The 24,287-nt window shown below is 40.6% G+C and overlaps 1 pseudogene; it reads right to left on the bottom strand.

Moving 5' to 3' along the window:
* LOC119516400 overlaps positions 1-21,531 on the bottom strand; it is a 62,993-nt pseudogene extending 41,462 nt beyond the window's left edge.
* Positions 21,532-24,287: the final 2,756 nt, after the last annotated feature.

Below are 24,287 nucleotides of genomic sequence, written 5' to 3' on the forward strand. Positions count from 1 at the left end.
TTATGGATGAAATGTTAAAAATCACGAGCATAGAGAATTCTGTTCTGTTTTGGTAAAAAGGCACTGGGATAGCCAACAATATTGCTTAGCTCATTTGCTTTAATTGGATTGACATTAAAGAAAAGACTTTGGTATTTTCGTGGAATGTGCAGTAGAAAGCAAGGTCTCTAACAATGTTTCCCATGTCACATTTAATTTTGGATTCTGAACTGATCTGTGCACAGAACGTTTTCTAATGTAAAATAAAAAATCCGGTGTAACATTTTATGGACAGACACCTGCACCACACAGAGCCCATTGGTGGACACAGGGCTGTTTGTGCAGCTACCAAAGAAGATGGTTGGACATGTATGTGCTAGGTACATATATGCTTGCATATACAGGTGTGATGGTGAGGTTCATGTGTCAGCTTGGCCAGGTGATGGTGTCCAGGTGTCTGGTCAAGTAAGCATGGGCCTAACCGTTACTGCAAGGACATTTGTGGCTGATTAATAAACCAGAAGGCTGGCTTATTAAATCTTCAGTCAATTGACTGTGGCTGTGACTGATTATATTAATGAAGGGCATGTCTCCCAGAATGAGAGAATTCAATCAGCTGGATTTAATCCAATCAGTTGAAGGCTTTGAAGGAAGAGAGGGAGAGGACCTTCACTTCTTCTTCGGCTGACCAGTGAAGCAGTTCCTGAGGAGTTCATCGAAGTTGCCAGTTCTGTTTCTGAGGAGTTCATCAAATACCTTCATCAGAGTTGCCAGTTCTCTGCCTGAGGAGTTCATTGAACATCTTCATTGGAGTTGCCAGTTTGTTGCCTGCCCTATGGAATTTGGACTCGTGCATCCCCACAGCTGCGTGAGACGCTTTTATAAAATCTTATGTTATAGATATCTTTTGTTGATTCTGTTTCCCTGGAGAACCCTAACTAATGCAACAGGTAAGCCTCCTTTAGGGCCCAAACCAATGACAGCTTGTTAATGACTTGTCTTTGTAAGTGACTCATTTTGAGACAAAGTACCCAACAAGTGCGGCAGGAATCCTCTTAGTTTGTCTACACTTACACCCATCTTAAGACTCCTAAATTATCTGGAGGATATGAAGGAAATGTTTGTTTGTTTCTTTCATCCATCCATCCAGCCAACCATCCATCCATCCATCTGTCCATCTGTCCATCCTTTTATCTATCCATCCATTCTTTCATTCAACAAATATTTAATTAATGCCTGCTAGTGCCACCCAATGTTCCAGGAGCCAGAGAAATGGCAATGAACAAAACAGACAAGAAGTTTAACCTCAAATCAACTTAATTTCCTGATTGAATCACTTTGGGCTAGAGGTCTTTTTAATAATCACCCACCCACCCCCCAGTCTTTCTCAAGCGTTAAACAATTACCATGGTTCTAAGGGTGCTTTCCCATCTCAAAACTAAAACAGGTCCTTTTATTTGTTGGAGTTTTATCTTGGAGCTATGCTGAGCTATAAGGACATATCATAGGCAGTGATAGATACTTTGCAATTCAAAAAAAAAGAAAAGAAAAAATTTTAAAGCACAAATTACACATACACTAGGATAATAATAACATAAAAATATGGCTTCATGTAGACAAAGGCTTGGAGACAATAAACAAGAAAAGGAAAGTGTTAGGATAGGACTGTGGTTTTCAAAGTGTGGTTTCCTGACCAGCAGTAAGGGCATCACCTGGGAACTTGTTAGAAATGAAAATGATCAGGCCCCAACCCAGACCTTCTGAATCAGAAACCCTGGGGGTGGGGCCAACCACATGTGATTTCTACCAAGACTTCCAGGGGATTCTGATTCACCCTAGAGTTTGAGAACCACTGGTAGAGAGACACACTGATGTTTTTATTTAAAAATATTTTCATAAATGTAACTGTTTTTACAAAGCTTGCAGGACTATGGAGATGAGAAAGACCCATCTATTCTTTAAGACATTTCTACACAGGCAAAAAGAGTTGGTGGCTGAGACAGTAATTTGATTGTTTTCAGGACAGAAAGTTGCTCTTTCCGAGTCAGAAATGCCTGATTCATAGAGTCGTTAGTCAACACTGACCCAGGGTCCAACACAACCACTCATCTGTGTCTTGGGCTGGTAAAACCCAGCTCCATCTTAGGCAGATCAAGGCTTCAACTATGAGACCTGGTTCCCTGCCCACTTGCTGAGAGAATTAGAGCACCTTAGAGAGGGTCGCTGAGAGAATCCATCAGCTTCCATGTGCTGGGCACTCGGCCTGGTGCAGCCGGGGAGAAGGAGAGGAACAGGACACGGTGCTTGTCCCAGAAGACACGGGATTCCATGCTGCATCCGCGAGCAGAAGCTCCCACGATCCTAGACAAGGTGCAGCTGGTGCTGAATGGTCTTCAAAAGACAAGGGATTTCAGTGGCCTGGGTCCATCAGGGACAGTTTCTTGGAGAAGGCCACACAGGGAACTGGTGGTGGGAGAGAATAAACCCTGTGAACGTGGGTCTGAAGGGAGGAAAATCCATGGCATGTGTTTGAGTCAGACTGGAATGGACTCTGGATGCTGTCCCAAGGATAAGAAAGAGTCATCGTAGGTTTCTTAGCAGGGTGTGCAAAAAAAAAGATGGAGGTTTAAGATGTCAAGTCAAAAATAATTGTACTTATTTCCGTCGTCTGCCACATTGTGTTAATCTAGACTCCCTAAAGCAGTCATGAGTCACTCAGGCTGTGAAATGGGTCCATTTGTCAGTAAAGGGGAAAAGGTGACAACAGCTAAGAAAACTTAGAACAGCAGGCATCCCAGCCAGAACCTGGCCCCAGAGCGAGAATGCACACGTGTTCCACTCGGAATGAAAAATGCTTTCCTTAGGCCATCTGTCATCATCACCATCCGCAGAGACAACTCTTCCATTGAGCACACATTCCTCCCGGGGAGGCTGTGATGCCCAGGCCCCTTTGCCCAGCCTCCCGGAGATGGATGGCCCTGGGCTCGGTGCCTTGCCACGATGACCCAGCGGGATGACAGGGAGCCCTTCCCGTCCCAGCCAGCAGCAGAGAAGCCTCCAAGCCACAAGGAAAAGTTGTGTCTATCTCCCTCATTCCACTGTGAGCTTCTAGAAGGTGGAATCAGCTTCCTGACTCTGGGACCTTCAGTCTCCCACAAGCCCACCACACGTTTGGCTCACACTGCATGCTTATTGAGTTATAGGGGTCCAATAGTTGGCAGGTGGAATGTTTTCCCCTCTTTCTGAGCTTAAATCAGAACTTTCAGAACCCGAAGTGTCCTCAGACACCGTCTACTCTGCACACTTTCTGTGAAAATGGAGAAACTGAGGACTGGAGAGGGGCAGTGGCCTCACAGTATATCTGGAAAACTGGCAGAGCCAGGGGTAGACTTATAACAAACAGCTGGACTTCCAGAGGCCTTTCTAAACACAGCTTTAATAAGCGTGCCTCTTTCCAATCTCTGTGTGAATGCCACCTTACCCATTAGACCTCTGGGATCCTCCTGTTTAAGACGACACTTCCCTTCCCCTGTGCTCCCCGACCCCACTTCACAGCCTGACATTCTCACCCTCCACCCTACTTCATTTTATGCCACAGCACTGATCACCATCTGATACATGGGGTATTTTCCTTGTTTATATTTTTTGTCTGCCCCAATCCCTAGAATATAATCTCCAGAGGGCAGATATTTTGACCATTTTCATCACTGTTCTATCTCTAGTAGTTACAACATGCCAGGAGATAGCAGGCCTTCTCTACAAATTTGATGATTCGATTAAATAGGTTAATTTTCTAGAACACATACCATTCCCTAAGAAGCCTGGTTAATTATCACTCATTTCTTTACATAATACAGTGATGGCGCCACATCCTTGACTCCTAGAGAGGCAGGGTCCTGAACAAGAGTCCTAAAGCTGCAGGTATGGGGAGGGGCCCCCGACCCTTTGTCCAGCCAAGCTCACTAGAGCAGAACAGAATAAACCCATGCATTACAAGACACTGTAATTTTGCTTGCATGTCTATCCCACATGCTGAGAGAACCTGGAGGACAGAACTATGCTACATTCCTTGCTGAGCTCTCGTACCAAGTACAAGGCCTGGTAAATTCTAGAGCAGCCCTGCACAGTAAAGCATTCTGGGATAAAGGAAGTGCTCTGTAGCGGTGCTGATTGTATCAGCCCCTGGCCACAGGTAGCTATTTACACTTGAGATGTCGCTAGTGAAACTGATGAACTGAATTTTTAACTTTGCATTGGATAGGGCAGCTCTAGGTAATTGCAATATGTTTATTGAGTGAATAGCCACAATTGTCTTACTTAAAGAAGTCCAGTGTCTACGGGGTAAAAACCTCAGTAATTTGGAATAACGAGTGAAAGGCCTATAAATGAGCCAAAAGTGGGAATTACTGATTATTTAAAGTAATTGTTTTTTGTAAATTCCAAGCACAATCTTGATTTTTTTTCTTTCTGATATAATAAACACACAAGAATCAAAAAGACTTAAGTATAGTTGAATATTATATGCTGAGATATTTCTCATATTTCTCATGGTCTTGTATATTCTTCTTGATTATGATATTCACAGCTTCTAAGTGTTTCACTTTTTAAGTGTACCATCACTAATTTAATCACTCAAGTTTTATGTCATTAGATAGATAATTTGCTTTCAGTTTTTCTGCTCATATAAACCAGAGTGTAATAAATACCTTTTTACATTAATCTTCATTCACTCATCTGATTTTTCACTTGGGCTACATTAATACAAGTGGATGAGAGGAAAAGGATATGAATGTCTTTTAAGTCTTCTGAAGTTCAGGATCATAGTTTTGATAACATCCTCATCTGATGGAGAAATCAGATGAATTTGTCCTGAAGAATCATTAATTGGTAGCTCCTGTGTGCACTGGCCATTTAAAACCATGTCAGGGACCCTTCCTACCCCTGTCCCTTAGGATTTGCACAGAGGCTCTTTCCCCCATGCCTGCGGCTGAATCAGTGAGGGCTTCAGTGAGGGCACAGACTACGCCGCTGTAACAAAGAAGTCTGAAAATACAGCAGCTTAAATAAGATGGAGGTATGTTTCTTTCTCATGTAAAATCCTGCAGTTGGAAGATTGGAGGGAGGGCTCTACCATCCTCTAAATATGTATCCTAACTTAGTCCTAATTGTTATAACAAATTGTAGATAGCTGGAGAGCCTGGGGTAAGAATTCCTGAGAAGATGACCTGAAAGTTGCATATGTAACTTCTATTTTTCATTTCCTTAAGGCCCCCATTATCTCTTGCAACCTTCTAGTTGTTCTCCTTATTGCCAATCTTGTCTTCTTATCCATTCTCCCCATATATTGCTAAGCTGATCCTTCTGAAATATAAATCTGATAACATCACATCACCCCTCTGCTTAAAATTATTCAAATGGTGGACCACTGATTTCGGAGAAAATAATTTTAAGAAGCCAAATACTTTCTAAAGACATTAAAGGCTTTTCTTATGGCCTCTACCCAATTCTACACCCTCATATCACTCAAACATCTAGGATACAACCAGGTTGGCATATTTGGCCTTTTCAAGGTGGAAGAAACAGGAGCTAAAAGTTCAGTCTTTGACAACTAACCTCCCTAAGACATGATGAGAGAAACTACATGTATTTTCTATCACTTTAACCAAATCCAGAATTTGCCCTCTACCTATCTGAGACCTTGGCTGCCAGGGTCCCAGCTCTTTACTCTGTAGGACATTTTGGGATTTGGGAGATCATCTATTAGGAGCTGCATATTCCACCAGTGCTCATTCCTGAGGCCAGAGTGCAGGAACCAACCTGTTCTGTGATGAGTTCTCAAAGAAAATGGGGTAAAGTATAATGTATATTGACTTTTTAGATGCAGGGCTCTGGAGCCAATATAAAGGAAGTTTCTCACTGCCAACTTAAGTAATTCCTTTAAATCTCTAGTTCTTCTTGAGCCTCAGTTTCCCCCTTTGTAAAATGAGGGCATTTGTCTTAGTTTGCCTTAGTTTTCCAGGGCTGTTGTAACAAAATACCAAAAGCTAGTTGGCTTAAAGAACAGGAATTTATCGTCTCACAATTTTAGAGGCTAGACATCCAAATCAAGGTGTCAGCAGGATCAGGCTTTCTCCAAAACCCATAGCATTCTGGAGGTGGCTTGCCAGTAATCCTTGGCATCCCTTCACTTATAGATGCACATCTTCCTCCATCACATCGTGATCTGCCTTCTAGCTCTTCCTCCAGCACCTACCAACTGACTGTGCCTGATTTTCCTCTGCTTAGAAGGAGTCCAGTCATTTTGGATTACGGCCCACACTGATTCAATTCAGCCTCATCTTTGGACTATTTTTGAAGACCCTGTTTATGAATTAGTCCATATCCACATGACCAAGGATTAGAACTTGGACTTGTCTTTGTGGGAGATGAGATTCAATCTACCGCAGTGTTGTACTACAATGGTCTCAAAAGTGCATTCCAGCACTATGAGAAGATCAAGCCATCCTTTCAATAATGAATTTGAATCTCACTATGTGCCTGCAGCTCTTCTGTGTGCTGAGGATACTGTGTTGAACAAGGTGGACAAAGAACCTGCTCTAAGGAAGATTGTATTCTAGTTGGAGGGTTGGACAGTTAGACATACAGGCAGGTAAATAGTAGATAACCAATCAGACAGAGATACCTGCTATGTAGAGAATTATTGGAGGATGGTGTGATAGACAAGAATGTCTATCTCCCAAGTGACACATGCTAAAAGGCAGCTATGCCAAGATCAAGAGGAAACTCTCCCAAGCAGAGGAGCCATCAAGTGCACAGAGAACTTTTCTTTCAGCAAATGAGGGAACCCTGTCAAGTAACATGAGGTTAAAAGTGGTCCTAGGAAGGCAACTAGTAAATAGGCAGGAACAACTAGTAAATAGTCTGGAACAGCTGTTTGGGGGACATACATGACTGGACAAACATCGTACACCAGTCTGGAGTGGGTGAAAGGGCTGAGTCCATGGCCTAGAACTGGAAACTTGATGCTGATTACAGCCTCCTCTTGAGATCTGGGACCATCTGGTCTGGAAAAAGCTGATTGGGGTAATCAAGGGAACCAGATGTCTAGACAACAAAAAATTATGAGTCACACTAGGAGAAATGAAGATATGGGCCCAGTCAAAGGAATAAACTTACATTCAAATGAGATACAGGAGTTTGAAACAACAAATTAAAGATGTTAAAACAAATCTAAATCAAATCAATTAGCTGATGAAATATGTGGCAAAAGAGATGAAAGATATAAAGAAGGCACTGAGTGACCATAAGGAAGAATTTTTAAGCTTGACAAAACAAATGACAGAACTTATGGGAATGAAAGTCACAATAGAAAAGATGAAAACCTCAATGGAGACATAAAATAGCATATTTGAAGTGGCAGAAGAAAGGATTCATGAACTAGAGGACAGAACATCTGAAATCCTACACATAAAAGAATACATAGGGAAAAGAGTGTAAAAATATCAGCAGTGTCTCATGGAATTGAATGACAACATGAAGCACACGAAAATATGTTATGGGTGTCCCAGAAGGAGAAGGGAAAAGGGGCAGAAAGAATAATGGAGGAAATAATCACTGAAAATTTCCCATCTCTTATGAAAGACAAAATTACAGATCCAAGAATAGATCCAAGTAGACCGACTCCAAGACATTTAAGAATCAGATTATTGAATGCTAAAGACAGAGAGAATTCTGAAAGCAGCAAAAGAAAAGCGATCCATCACATATAAGGCAAGCTCAATAAGACTATGTGCAGATTTCTTAGTAGAAACCATGGAGGCAAGAAAGCAGTGGTATGCTATATATAAGATACTGAAAGAGAAAAACTGCCAACCAAGAATTCTATATCTGGCAAAACTGTCCTTCAAAAATGAGGGAGAGCTTAAAATATTTTCAGACAAACAGACACTGAGAGAGTTTGTGAACAAGGTGCCTGCTCTACAGGAAATACTAAAGGGAACACTGCAGGCAGATAGGGAAAAACAGGAAAGAGAGGTTTGGAAAAGAGTGTAGAAATGAAGACTAACAGGAAGGGTAAAAAGAGAGAGAGAAAAGGGGTCTGAGAGAAGGTTCAGAAGTTGTTCAGGGATCAGATTGAGTAAGTTTATTTATATCAGGGTAAAAGATTCATCCAAAATGCTATTGAATGTCCCTGGAAGATTTTAAGCTTGAGATGGACAGAATACTAAGTTTTGAAAATGGCACTCTTGGAATTATATGGAGGACGGATTTTGAGTGAATGGTAGTAGGAGGAGAAGCTACTTGGGAGGTTGTTACAGTCATTTAGGAGAGAGACGGTGATGACATGGATGAGAGTGGTTGCAGCAAGTAGTGGATGGAGAAAAATGAACAAATATAGAACGTGCTCATGCAGTAGTTGCAGAAGATGAGAAAAAGAAAGGTTGGGGAGAGTAATTTTCTGAAAGGAGACAATCTGGGAATACAGAGTTCTTTTTATGAACATGTAAATTTTGAGATGCTCCTTATGCCTATAAGTATAGATGTCAACGAGGCAACTGAGAGAGGCTGTTGCTGGGGGTGTGAGTTTGGAAACCATCAGCTTGTGGGTAGTTTTGAAATCTGTATACTGGATGAGATTACCTATGGAGTAGTCTTAGAGAAGAGAACAGGTTCCTTATCACTGGAGAATGCCATTATTTAAAGATTGGGTGTGTGTTTATGTGTTATGTGTGAGGTGAGTATTTCTACAAAGGCACTGACAAGGAGCAAGGAACAAGAAAGAACAGGAAAGAGTAACTGAAGCAAGAGAGGAAGGTGTTTCAATGAAGAAGTTACTTGTTTTGAATGCTTCTGAGCAGTCAAGTAAGAGAAAAACTGTGAAGGGGCTGTTGGATTTGACAACATGATCATCTTTGGTGACTGACAAAAGCAACCTCCATGGTTGGTGGGACAGGATCCCACTTAGAGGAGATTCAGGATGGAAAGTGAAGTGAGAAAGGAAGGGAAGAAAGCAGTTAACTAAAACTTGTTAATTGGAGCAGAAATGTGAGGTGGTTGCTTGATGGGGATGTGAGGAGAAAAGATAGTTTTGATATATTTGAAAATGGGAAGTATTACTGTATGATTGTAAGATGATGTGAAGGATGCTGTTGAGAAAGAGAGACTGATGGTGCGCAAGAGAGAATAATGACAGAAGAGAAACCCCAGATAAATAAATGAGGATGAGACCCAGTATGTAGTGGGAGCCTTGGCCTTGACCAGTAAGGCAAGCGTCCTCCTAGGGGACAAGTGAGAAGAACAGCGAGTGTGGACACCAAAACAGGGGTGAAAAGGAGGTAGGTGTGGTTGTGAGAAGATGATTGTTTCCTCTATCAAAGCTTTCATTTTTCAGTGAGGGCAGTGGTGGGGAGGCAGCGACACTAAAAGAGAGAGGGTGGAGCAGAGCCCAGATGGGAGGCTGGGAGATTCAAGGGATTTATCATCTCTCCCCATTATTCATTTATAAATTAAATCAACATTGTATTCAGGAGCTAAAAAATATGCCAGGTCCTTTTTATACAGTGCCTTACCCCCAAAACAATCCACAAGGTCATGGCCTCCCTTTATAGAAACGCACATGCAGAGACATTGCATAGAAGCAAACATCTGTTTCTCTCCAAAGTTCTTGTGTATATGCAGCCTCATTACCAAACGAGATGCTGGCGAGGCAGGGTTATCAGCTCCACTTCAGCAGGCATTGCTGACCAACTTTTGCTTGTTAGGTTCCTACCATCTAAGACACGGTTTACCTCCACACCTCCGGTGGTAACAAACCTCCTCCCTAATCACTCTCCTTGAGAAATCGAGGGTCTACAGACAGTGTAGTGAGGAAGGCAGAGCTTGAATAAGTGGACAGGCAGGAATCTGTGCTATTATGGAAGCCCAGGGAGGGGTGGGCATAGCCTTGCGGGGCTCAGGAGGGCTCCCAGAGAGAGAAAGATAGAGATATAGATAGAGATAGTGATAGAGATAGAGATAGAGATAGAGATAGAGATAGAGATAGAGATAGAGATAGAGATAGAGATAACAGAGATAGGGAGAGAGCTACACTCCCAGATGGGGATGGATGCTTAGGTCTTGCTAGTTTTCTCCTCCTCTGTGGCCCCTTTATAGACCCTGGACACCAACCTCATTGCTTTTCCCCAGAGTCCATACTCCACCCTTGAAAAACAAACTCAATCAAACACTGCCCTGATAGACCTTTCAATGAAACTTGAAACCCAAATTCTTTGGCTTGGCTTGGCCTTCAAGGTCCTCCTTGTTCTCAGCCCTCCCCTCTGCCTCACCTGCTTTCCTACAGCTCCCCACCTCCTCCCTCCACCCTACTGCCTCCCGCGTACGTGCTCCGGCTCAGGACTACGGGCAATGTTTGCATCCCACCAAGTTTCCTCTAGCTTTGCGCCGTTTCCTCACAGTGCTCCTCCACCTAGAAGGCCCGGCATCTGATTCCCATATGGCTGTCTTCTCTTTGTCCTTCGGGACTCAGATCAGGGGTTACGTTTTCCTGGGAGGTCTCTCCTTGTGAACTCCCCCTCCTTCACCTCACACCCTCTCTTCTCCCCACCACTGAACTTGCTCCCATAGGACCCATTCCTTCCTCCTTTTAAACCTTAACACACTCTATCTGAAGTGTTTGCGTATTATCAGAAATGTACCTTATTCATCACCCAGCAGGGGACCCAGCATACAGTGGAGCTCAATATATGACCGTGGAGTAAAGAATGAATGAATGAATGAATGAATGAACAAATCAATGCATATAGTTCTTCCAGACTTGCTTTGGATCTTAGCCTCTGTCTGATAATGCTATTCCATCTATTGAATTACTCTTTTCCTTCCTCCATCCTTTGCCAAGTCCAGCTGATAAAGTCATGCTCTTTCTGAGACCCAGGAAACTGGTGATGTACCAATAGAAAAATTGCTCAGAGAAAGGGGACTCTTGGACCAAGTATCACCTTATTACAAACTAATTATCCCTGGGTTATCTGGGTTGGGATCTTAGGAGAAAGGGGGCCTTATGGATTTTGAACACTGGTTCAGTCCTTTTGGGCTACTGCTGCAGAAGTTTAGATGTGCATTCCAGAAGGTCAAGGATCTTTTAAGTGTCAGTGCATACTTCCCTTCCCCCACCAATCACCCCCTTGAGAATATTCTATTTTACAAAGCATTTTTTTTTTTTCAAACAAGACTACACTTCTGGACCAATTCATCTGCAATTTGCTATACTTCGTAGGGCTCAAAGCCCCCGCGTGCCTAAACTACTAGGAAAGATTTTTGGACACGTCAGTAAAAGTATCCTAATGAACAACAGCTGCAAAGAACATGTCTTTAAATAAATTGATTCCAAATTTTCCTGCATGTTTCTGTGAATTTGCTTTGCAAATGGGCACCACTGACTTTAAACTTGGCTCTCTAAAAAAGCCAAAGGAAAAAAAAAATCGTACATTGTTAAAAAAACTTTTCATTGTCATGCATTTCTTCACCACTCTTTGTTTGAAGAGGTTAACGTGCATTCACACCCATTACCTCACTTCTGCTTGTAATAGCTCTTTGGAGCAAAAGGAGGCAGGTTATACATCTTCCCCATTTTGCATTAGGGAAAATTTGCATGAGGTGCAGAAAGTTACAGACTTGGCCGGGTGGGGATTCAGGATTAGAATGCTGATTTCCTGATTTAAAGGAACATGCTGAGGCTCTGGGCTCTGTTATCTCTTAAAACAAAACAAAATACCCTTCTCACCCACAGGGAACACTTGTGACAACAATATCTGTGCTATACCTGGTTTAGATGCGATGGACTTAATATCCAACATATATGAATAATATTAATATTTGGTTTAAAGTTTACATTCAGTTCTTAAATGAAATGAGACCTGAAAATTCAGGTCCTTCCCCAAGGAGTAAAACTCACCAATATATTTATTACTCCAAAAAGTTTTTATCAATTACCATCTGAAATCATATTTAATTTACATTTAAACTATATTTAACCTTTATAAAGAATGAACTTGTTTTACTAATCATTGGTAAATAAAGAAGTAGCACTTGGAAAAGGATTGGGATAGACTTTCCCATATTGGGTTTTACAGCATTACAGATGGCTTTTTTTTTTTTTTTTTTTTTTTTTTTTTTAACTTACACAGGAGGCTGGAAGTCAAAATTTGGCTCTGTGGCCTCATGACTTCCCCTCTCTGATCTACTGCTCTGGACATCTGGGTTTCCTGTGGATTGTGTTCAATCAGCAATGTTGAGATAGTAAATATTTCACCTTCTAGCTCCCTTCTTTTATTCTTACCAAATAAAAGGGAACACGTTAGGTTTCTGTCTTTAAAATGCCCCTTTCACCTCACATACGTTGCCTTGGCCATTTGAAAATGCAGCCTGTGACATTGTTTTGTAGGAGAAAGGACAAATGCACGGTGGTGGGAGGTACGATGAAGGGAGGGGAGGGCTGAATTAGGGCCCGGGAAACATTGAACAGAACAAAATGAAAAGCTGTTCCCAATTTGAAAAGTGAGTTGACGTCTGTTACTCTGGTATGCAGTAAAACATGTTTTCCATCTAAGACATAATAAAAGCTACAAGCATTTTACACTGTGCATCCTGAGCTGCATCTTTAAAGGAACATCTTTTCGTAGAGAGCACGTAGGGAGTTCTCTATCTGATGGTGCTTTTGAAGCTTTTATCATTACAGTGGATGAAACACGCCTTTGTGATGGCAGAACCCAGAGGCCTTTGGGGGATTGATGGTTAGGGGTGTATTGACATTTCATTCTTTCATCTGTTTCTATAAATGTAAAATTTCTGTGCAAATGAGTGTGTCCCTGGACTGCATCACTGTGATGGCCATTGGGAGAGGAGCTGGCTGCCTTGATTGTGAAAGGTCGGGGTGAAGGCTTTGAGGTGGTAGTGAACAGGCAATAGGGGCAGGGAGCTCTTGATAATTCCTGTGGATTGGGACAAATGTCTCTATGCTGAGCAGGAGGCCAGAGAGCAACGGGGGGCTTCGCAATCCATACCCATCACCCAGCTGAGCCCCTTCTCCAGGGCCCATTCACTTGGTTGTGTTATGTAAATTCACCCCCTACAGGTGTTCAAGTGCAGTGACAGTTGAGAAGAAGTTTTAGAGGCTTTGAACCTTTGTTGTGTGGATTTGGGAAGACAACTGTCTAGGAACATTTCTTTCTTCCATCTCTGCTGCTATTTCTTTTCAAAATTTCTTCTTAGTCCCTTTTTCTGACAATTCTTTAAATGTGGGCATGCTCATGGGTACCTTAACAGACAGACTTCTCCTTTGACCTGCTCCTCGTTTTGCAGAATCTCACCCACATACACTGTTGTGACTACTAACTCTATATCCCTGACTTCAAATCTTTATTTCCAGACTTGCCTGTCCAAAGAGCTTCAGATCTGTGCCTCCACCTGCCTCATGGATATCTAGCTCTAGCTGGATATTCTGTGGGCTCTAAATGCAATATTTCCTATATTGAACTAATTATCAATCCCGTTAACCCTGATCTTTCACCTGTGCTTGCCAGAAAACATCCCAATTATTAGACTTTAGTCTAGACTAAAAAAATCGGGGCTTCTCCTAAAATGCTTCCTGCCCTGAGCTCTTCAATCTTCAATTCTGTGCCTTTGGCCACTGCCCTAGTTCAGGCCTCCATCACGTCCTCCTTGGTCTACTCCAGTTGGAGTTCGCCAAACAGCTTCTCTGTTGATGGCTGGCACATAGCTGGCATCCAATCCTTGTTTGAAACGATGACTAAATTAATGACGTCTGGATTGAATGCTGTACTTTTGATGATTTCAAAACCAAAAATAAAAAATGTATATCTAATGTTAAATATATAATTCATGTTAAAACCATAGCATTAAAAAATTAGGTAATGACTAATACAAGCAGTTATTTGAATGAAAACTAGATTTTTGGCACTGTGAGGACCAAGGCAGCCAGAGATGAGGCATTTTCAAGGCAGGGCCTGGGAGGAGGCAGGACTTAAAGAAGAGATGGGACTTCTGTAAAAGTGGTGGCAGGGATAGGATTGCAGCAGTCACTGTTAGGAAAATGAGGAAGTGGCAAGAAGGGTGGTGAGAAGAGGGTGGAAACAGTGATGACTCTGCTGATGCAGTTGGGAGAGGCAGCATGGTCCAGTGAGAAGGCCTTGGCACCAGACACATATGGCTTCAAAGCCAAGCCCCAGTGCATGTTGAATGTGTGACCAAGAGATCTCCCTGAACTCTCTGAGCTTTTCTTTTCTTACCTGTAAAATGAGGGTAATAATAGTGTTCCTATAATATTTCATGGGGAGTAAATGTGAAGATATATACAAAGCACCTGACACACTCCATCAAAGAGCTGGCCCCAGAGGGATACTGTGGCACCTGAGCATGGGTTCTCAAGTCCCCAGACCTTAAGCAGATGTTATCTGAACACAGTGACAAGGTCTTGCTGCAGGTATGACCCAGCCACCTCCCCTGGTAGATTGGAATAAAGATGACAAGTTGCAGCTTCATTGTACTCAGAGCATGGGATCCTGGAATGGCACAGGTCATCAAGTGCAGCTGCGAGGGTCTCCAAGGTCTGGCTCAGATGCTCTTCTGGCTTCAATAAGTGTAGCTTTGCTCATTGCTGCTCCACATATTGGGTCTAGAGAGGGTTCTGCAGCTCACACACATCTGAAAACCACAGATCTGGTCCATCTTCATCATTGCGACAATAGGTAAATCAAGATCCACGTTAAATTTAATATACTTTCACAATTGCTTATCAGTGATGCTTATAAATTACCTATTAGTCTGTCCTCTTCAAAGTTAATAAAGTGATTTAATGCACATGCATATGTACATTTAAAGAGATTCTTAGCAAATGATATTTTTCATGAAAACTGCACTATTCAAAGTTTTGTCAAATTAATGGCATTTTCAATGTGCTACAAAGATTTCATTATTTAAAGAAAACCTAAGGGGAATATTCTATAAAGTAAATATTTTTAATTAAATAATAACCTGCTCATAATTTTGATGTTTTGGAAACACATCAAGAAAACCCACAGGGCCTCACACAGCATCCAGGGCTTTTCCGGAACACTCCTTTGGAAGTGGTCACTGCTTTCTCTTCTGAACATATCTGGGTCCTGCCCAAACCCAGCTCCTAAGCTGGCCAGGTGTCCACCTGCCATGCCCACACCCTTTCTAGAGAACCCCTTGATAGCCTGCACATGTGATCTGATGCTGGTGGAGGACAGAGCTCCTCTTTAATATGTCACCTTTGTAAGTTTGTTATGTTTTCTTAATACAAGGGAATTCACAAACCTGCTGGATGCCAAGTGACTTTCATTGAATGGTTGTAAGATAAAAACTAAACAGCTTTTTCTCTAAGGTTATCTTTGACTGAGGAAAAAAAAAATAGTCCACAAATACAGATCATTTCCAACCTAAAAGTGGAAAATAGATGAGAGTGTTCTGTACCATTTAACAAGATCGGCTTTTGAGCAATATGAAAACCTTATTTTACAAGGGAAATAAGAAATGGATTCAAACAGATGAGCTCCCGTGTTAAGCCTGTGAAAAGGTACATTTTAAAAGAGATTTACTGTCTGACCAGAGCTTTGTACCAGGGATGTAATGGGCTCATGCATGGAGCTTAGATGTGTTGATTTTCAACAAATTCCATAATATAGAAGGAAGGGTAAACAGAAGAAGAAATTCTAAGGGCTAATTCAGAAGGGAGGAGAAGTGTGGTCTGAGTGTTTGCTGCCTTGCTCTCTTAAGACTTCAGAATCTAACTTTATTTATTTGTAATTGCCTTTGTAGGTGGTTTTTGGCACATTTCCAGTAGAAATATAGTGAGAAATATAGATGAGAAAACTATATCCCATATGTTCTGAGGTATTAGAATATATTGAAAAAATTTGAATTCTCCCATTGATTTCTTTTGTGATGTTAGCACTTACGTGAAAAAACAAACAAAACTACAGCAATAAACCAAAACAGGAATTCAGTCTTGAGATAAAAAATATTCCTTTTTTGGTGACAAGTACAAAAAAGCTATATTCCCTCAGTTATTACTGGTTTAAGATTTATTTTAATCTTTAATCTATATAGTAAATATAACAATAGTAACATTTATTGAGTATTAAGTTAGTTAGGGAATGATTACTGCCAGAGTAGGATCTCACCAGCTCCTGGGAACGGATATGCACATCTTTCCCCAACTCCACACTCAGTAACGATTGTCAGGTCAGGAGCTTGAAATTGGCCATGGCAGAAGTATTTACACCATGGAAATTGGAAAACACTACAAATCAAGGTTTGTTAATCAGAGTGTTGCATGTCAAACACGGATGCCTACTTTTACCAACAACCCCCGAATCTCAGTGGCTTCATATCATAGAGGCTCATTTCTCATCCAAACAATTTTCAAGGCCGGGATTCGGCAGACAACTTGAAAAGTGATTTGGGACCGAGCCTCGTTGGATATCGTGGCTGTGCCATTCCCAGGGCCTTGGTATCCTCTGCTGGATTCCCTACATGCGGCTTAGCAGATGCAGGGAGACCATGGAAGGTCATGCGACAGGCTTTCATGGGCACTGAAATTCTTTCCTTTTACATTAGCTGGATTTCATGCTGGGGCTACACGTAACTGCAAGGAAGACTGGGAAAGGTAGTGTAAATACATGCTCCAGGGGAGAAGGGAAGTATTTTGGTAAAAAACTAACCAGCCTTTATCACAAGTACCTAAAACTTCATAAACCTAAACCTATACTTAGACATAATCGGTTCATAAATCTTTGTCCACCTGCCAACCCATTAAGGGTTGTTTGTGTTTATAAATGAGACTCAGAGGGTTAAGTAACCGCATAATTAGACATCTGCTAAGTGACAGAGACTGGACTCATCTTTATGAGTTGATCTACCAAGTCCTAGAGCTTCACTGGCAACAAGGCTGACTGGGCATGTTGAAATTACAAAAGAACTGCAAGGGCAGATCCAAAACATGCTTAGCCAGTGATGAAATTTCAAAACAAAAATGCTCAACCTTATTCATTAATTAAGGCAGAAAGAAAGACAGATGGAATGAGACCAAAACATGGCCAAGAGTTAGACCTGCTCCACTGGTGGTGGAAAAGCATTGAGCCTCATAGAGCAACCAACATTTAGAATAGCTTCTAGGCCCTCCTTGCCTTTTCCCAAGTTAATATCATAACCTCGCTGTTCCAAGTTAATAAACTCAGAGAGATTTGGGAGCCTGTGAGAAGAAAGAAGGGTATAGAGACAGATCAGAAGACAAACTTTGTTGACATCCCAATTTCTTATAAATTTAAAACGGTTATCCTATCAGAGTTAAGGCAATTTTTCATAGTAGCATCTTTCCATGAGTCCATTTTGTGTGCTTAAGACCTCTGAAATTAAGCCAACATTCTGTAGAAACTGATTCTTGTAAAATGGGCAAAGGTCAGTTGTATATCGTGGTCTTCAGAACTGTACAGATCTATGTTTGATTTTTATTCAATCCTATACCACCACCACCACCACCACCACATCCACCTCTGCCACCTCCACAACCTCCAATTGTATGACCTCCAATTGCTCCACCACCACCTCCTCCAGCACCACTAGCTCTTATGCCATTACTTGGTTATGTGTATCGAGTTCAAATATTGTGCCAGGCATGGTTCTAAATATTTTTTACAGGTGTCATCTAATTTAATCCTCACAAGTGAGGTTGATACTACTTTTATTCCTACTGTAAAAAGAGGAAATTGAGACATCAAAAGATTAAAGTAACTTTCCAAAGTTACCACTTTATAGATAGAAGATCAAACTGTTAAGCATGGGAATGAGACAAGGATGCCCACTGTCACCTCCATTATTCAACATTGGGCTAGAAGTTCTAGCCAGAGCAGTTCACCAAGATAAAGATATAAAAAGTATCCAAACTGGAAAGAAAGAAGTAAAACTGCCATTATTTGCAGATGATATGATCGTATATTTGAAAAATCCTGAGAATTCAACCGAAAAACTACTTGAGCTAATAAACAAATTCGGCAGAGTGGTGGGATGTAAGATTAATGCACATAAGTCAGTGATGTTCCTATACACTAGCAATGAGCTAACTGAAGAGACAATCAAAAAAACTGCATTCACAATAGCAACTAAAAAGTCAAGTACCTAGGAATAAACTTGACCAAGGACATAAAAGACCTCTACACAGAAAATTACAAAATTTTATTAAAAGAAATAAAAGGACCTAAGCAGGTGGAAAAATATTCCATGCTCATGGATAGGAAGACTAAACATTGTTAAGATGTCAATTCTACCCAAACTGATCTACAGATTCAATGCAATCCCAATCCAATTCCAAAAACCTACTTTGCAGACTTGGAAAAGCTAGTTATCAAATTTATTTGGAAGGGAAAGGGGCCTTTAATTGCCAAAAATATCCTAGAAAAGAAGAATGAAATGGGAGGACTTTCACTTCCAGACTTTGAAGCCTACTATAAAGCTGCAGTGGTCAAAACAGCATGGTATTAGCATAAAGATAGACATATTAATCAATGGAATCAAATTTAGAGTTTGGAAATAGACCCCGTATATACAGTTGACTGATTTTTGATAAGTCCCCCGAATCTACTAGACTGGGACAGAACAGTCTTTTCAACAAATGGGGCTGGGAGAACTGGATAGCCATAACAAAAAGAATGAAAGAGGACCCCTACCTCACACCCTATGCAAAAATTAACTCAAAGTGGATCAAAGACCTCAATATAAGAGACAGTACCATAAAACTCCTAGAAGATAATGTAGGGAAGCATCTTCAAGACCTGGTATTAGAAGGTTGTTTCTTGGACTTTATACCCAAAGCACAAGCATGAAAGAAAAAATAGATAAATGGGAACTCCTCAACATCAAAGCCTTCTGTACCTCAAAGGAATTTTGTCAAAAAGGTGAAGAAGCAGCCAACTCAATGGGAGAAAATACTTGGAAACCCTGTAGCTGATAAGAGACTAATATTTTGCATATATAAGGAAATGCTACAACTCAACTGCAATAGTACAAACAGCCCAATTATAAAATGGGCAAAAGATATGAAAAGATATTTTTCTGAAGAGGAAATACAAATGGCTAGAAAATACATAAAAAAATGTTCATCTTCACTATCTATTAGGGAAATGCAAATCAAAACTACAATGAGATACCATTTCACACGAATAAGAATGGCTGCCATTAAACAAATAGGAAACAATAAATGCTGGAGAGCATGTGGAGAAATCGGAACTTTTATTCTTTGCTGGTGGGACTGTATAATGGTACAGCCACTCTGGAAGACAGTTTGGCAGTTTCTCAGAAAACTAGATATTGAATTACCCTATGATCTAGCAATTCCACTTCTCAGTATATACCCAGAAAGTTTGAAAGCAGTGACATGAACAGATATGTGTACACTGATATCCACAGCAGCATTGCTCACAATTGCCAAGAAATGGAAAAACCCAAGTGTCCTTCAACAGATGAGTGGATAAAAAAAATGTGGTATATACACACGATGGAATACTATGCAGCACTAAGAAGGAACAAGGTCTTAAAACATATGGCAATATGGATGAAACTTGAAGATATAATTCTGAGTGAAATAACTCAGATGCAAAAGAAGAGACACTGTATATTACCACTTCTATGAACTATCTGAACAATGTAAAATCAATGTCTTATAATGTAAGAATATTGGGGACCTAGTGATAAGACAGCAGCTAGTGAGGGGAAATGATAGTCTATTATGTTCAGATATGTTAATGATGGTGAATTCAAAGGTGTGGTAATGGATAGGGGTGACGATTGTTTGTTAATGGGATTATAAGTCTCAGAGCTTTATTGAAAGTGAATAGGAATGAAAGGGGTTGTTTAAAGGCATATTTCCCACAGATCAGGACCACAGATATAGGTAGGTGCTTGCATGATATCCTTCTAAGGCTTGACCCTGGCACAGAGAGTTGACAACAGAAGGGTACAAGGGAAGAATCTAAACATTGTGTACTAGGGACTATAATTATAATTCTTATAATTAATAGGAATACCATACTCTATAACTCAAATTTCACTCAATAAGTTTATTTGTCAGAAACTTAAATCCACCAGAGTGCCCCATGTCAAGTAAGTTCTGAAACCCAGAGGCAATAGCCTCTTCAAGAGCATCAATTAGATATGTCCCCTTTGCTCATAAAGTCGACACCCCTTTTCAACATGAGCATGTCAGGGTGGTCACTGCCTAGACATCCCTGAGGATCAGGAAAGTGATTCAACTAGAGGAAGGGATAGAAACAGACAAGATGGAATTTAACAAAGGATTATGAATACTGAATCTTTATACAATTTTCTTTTTCTTAGTTGCTAGGGTATTAGAATAGTTAGAAGAAAAGAATTGAAATGGTGGGACTGTAACCCACAGCATCCTTTGAAATTTGTTCTATAGTTAGTTGTTAAATTGTAATATTAACGTTATACCTTTTTTGTATATGTATGTTAGATTTCACAATAAGGAAATGACTGAAACTATGGTACTATCACGCATAATAATTTTGGAAATTTCCTGTATATCAACTAGTTAAATCATACTTTGAAAGACATTATCTTCTTGTATATATGTTATATTTCATAATAAGGAAATAACTGAAACTGTGGAATTGTAATCTATAATATTCTTTGAAATTTGCTCTCTAACTACTTGTTAAATAGCACTTGGAAAGTTATCACTTTTATGTATATATGTTATATTCTACAATAAAAAATATGATAAAAATGTTAAGCATATGATTACTAATTGAGTAAACTTGACTTCTATAAAATGGGGATGAAATGACTCCATTCTTGTAAGGGTTAAATAAAACAACCTGTGAAAAATACCCATAAGGTCCATAACAGGAAAAATAATACATGTACCTTGTCTTCGCTCTCATTTTGAGTAAATCCAAACTGGATGAGATTTTTGCAGTGGGCAGACATTGAACACTTGATTCCTGAGAGAGGTGCTGGCATTTATATAGACCGGGGAGAGCAGAAGCCAAGGAATGTGATAAAACCACTCACTGGCACAGGGAGGAGAGGAGATCCTGGGAGCATCAGCTGTCGAGGCTGCTTCCAAGCTGTACCCATACAGCCTCCTCCACACCACGGCTTCCTCCCTGGGGCTCTGTGCCCGTTGTCAGGTTATTGCTTCCAAGCACCAAATGCATCCTTCATTGTTCCGTGAAGATAGAGCTGGCCCTTTAATTCTGCTTCCCTTGACAGCTGGCACAAGTGTCCAGTAGGGAACCCTGTAAAATGCCGCAGGAGGAAGGCGTTCCTTTCCTGGTTCCCGCGTGTGGTCTCAGCAGACTCCTGCTGGCGGCCCAGCTTCTGCAGCACATCTGGCTTCCTGCACCTGGCTTCTGCAGGGCGTGGCTGCTCCAGCACCAGGACCCTGAGCATGCACAGCTTCCCCAGCACCCAGCTCCAATGGTGCATGGCAGCCATGGTTGGCAGCTTCCCTGAAAGCTCCCTCCCCATGAGCAGCTTTCCCTGGCACCCTAGAGAGTGGATTGGCACACACCAGGGTCACTTGTCCACCATCCAGTGAGCCTCGGCCATGCCCTCCAACCAGATCTGGACCTGAGCCCTGGGGGAGAGGGGCAGCCTCTTCCTGGGGAGCTCTAAATCAATCGTAGGGCTGGTGGTTGCTCCTAACATGGGCTAGTCCGGTACTCTCTAGTGTTCTTTTACTTCCTACCAGCAATCCCTCATTACCCCAATCCCTCGTTATAGTTAATAATTCTTGCTATGAAACTTGCTCTGTTCAAATACTGTGAGTCCTGTTCTCCTGCCTGGACCCCGACTAACTCCGGCTCTCACTGTGGCTCTTCCACAGGTGGTGTCTACACACGGATCAGAGCCACATGCTGGGCCAGTAGCCGAGTTTTCAGGCTCCATGCAAAGCCATGAGACACATCAGTCCAAGACATTACAAGAAGTTTCTATGACTCCTTCGTTCCAAACATTGACATTCCCGATTCCCGGGAGGCAGTCCTACTTCCCGGGGTGATTGGAATGTATTTACTCAATTCATATTTCCACTAAAACTTAGCTTCACATGCTTCCTTGCTAGGAAGGAAGTCCTGATAAGAGACGCTTTTACACACCAGGACACTTTCCAAACAAAAACTTGGTGCCCTAAGGATATTTAGGCACCTCCCCGGGCTCTATGATTCCACTTTCGGCAAGTGGGAAATCTGGCTTTGCATTTTGGTAAAATGTAAAAATTAAATTACCTGTAGGTAAGTTTGAAGTTGGAACAAGGTCACTGTGCAATGCTTTAAATATCTCCTAGTTTTCATTTCTATGGCACTGAAATAATCTGTATCGGTTTTCCTGGCTCTTGAAAGAGTGGATATTCTAATGTATACTTATTGAATCGTTGGAAAATGTAGAGCAAAATTCTTCCTTTTGGAACAATTTTGTTGGCTCCAATTCTCATTATAAGGAATCTATTGAGTTCTTATGTTTATAAAAATAAAACAAACATTGAAAAGTTGTTCTGCTCTCTCTTTAAATTGTACGTACATCTCCCTATGTAATCCTAAGGGGTTCTTCATGGAAAATATGATTTTTCAGAAAAAAATTGATAGGATTGGGGGGATCAAGAACTTAGCCAATTGTTTCTAAAAATGCATATCAATGTAAAATCTTGAATCACTACTGGAGGAATACCTATGGTAATTCAATTAATACTTGTAATCTTTTCCCTTTAAATTGAAATTTTGGAGAGTAATTTAGAATTTTGGAAGTTTAAATTCCATTTCTTCTGCCATTACATAACTTGTTTCCCTAAAAATTATTTTTTATGTGGAAAATTTCCAAAATTTGCCATAAAACAACCCTCTCAATAGGCTTTTCCTTGTGCCTACCCCATTCTCTCATTAAAGAGAAAAGAACTTTTTCAGGCCATGTGACCACTAATAAAATTTTAAAAGCATGTAAAGCAAACACAACACAAAATGTTGTGGTAAAGGTTGTGTAGTGTGAGAGCATGACTTTGCAAACTTCAGAAAAGGCCTAGAAGAGCAATTCAAAGTCATCAAGGAAATGTTAAAATACCCTTAGTACCTTCTGCTTATGAACAGAAGGGCATGTGTAAAACCTTTTCAGAGAGATTTAAATTTGAAATAAAGATTTTTTTTAACATTTGAGTGCTTAAAAGATAAATCCTCAGCTATCCAAAACAACATATTCCTTAATGGGTTTCTAAAGGTTGAGATTTTTACAGTTAGTTTAAAATGTGGTATTGTGCTCCATTTGCCAGTACTAACATATCAAAAATTGCTACTGTTTTTTGAATATCTATTGTACAATAAGCCCACTACACATATTATCTTATTAACTATTATTTCTATTTTACTGGTTTGGAAGCCCAGACTCAGAGAAATGAAGGAATTTCCCAAAGCAGATAGCTGGTTGTGGCAGGGAAGATATTTGACATAGGAATTTTAGAAAATAAACTAATTTTCACTATTCCGCATTGCTTTGCCTTAATTCCATGACTAATGTGGGTCATTTAGGAACATAGTGATCAACTTGGTAATATGAAGAAATTTGCTTATTCTTGGGAAAAAAAAGCATTTACATTTCAAAGTGATGAAATTAGAATAAAACGTTTTTAGACTCCTACTCTTTTTTTTTTTTTTAAGCTTCTGGTTCAGTTAGGTTGCCTAACTTGGTAATCACACAAACATCTAGTCTGTACTAGGAAAATTTAACAGTTTTTTTAAAGGAACATTTCCAATTTATCCTTTAAAAAACTTAATGCATGTTTTCATTTCAAGTCAAAAAAATATTTCTATTTCAAGACGTATTGACTTTTCTAGTGCAGCTTTGAGCCTTCTAGATACAGTCACTGCCTGGAACCCTGAAGCTGTTTTGATGCAAGTTCCAAATGGGTCTGACTCTAGTAGGGAGTAGCTTTGGCACTGGGAGAATTTGGCTCCGATGCTTTCAGCAAAGTCCCAGCCCAGGAAGTCAATTAGCTTGGAAAGATGAAAAATATAAATTACTATTGCAGTTGCAACTCTATGTGTTACATGTGTAGAAGTGCAAAAACACATTTGTCCAAAGGGTTTATTGTTAGCTGCCACATTGGACAGTACGAAAACTTAGATATGCTGACATAAACACATGATTTCACCTTCTATAAAATGCAATTTTCCGTGGAAGCAAGCTATTTGTGAATGTGAAGTCCA

The sequence above is a fragment of the Choloepus didactylus genome, chromosome 20 (genome assembly GCF_015220235.1).
Source record: "Choloepus didactylus isolate mChoDid1 chromosome 20, mChoDid1.pri, whole genome shotgun sequence".
Lineage (NCBI taxonomy): Eukaryota > Metazoa > Chordata > Mammalia > Pilosa > Megalonychidae > Choloepus > Choloepus didactylus.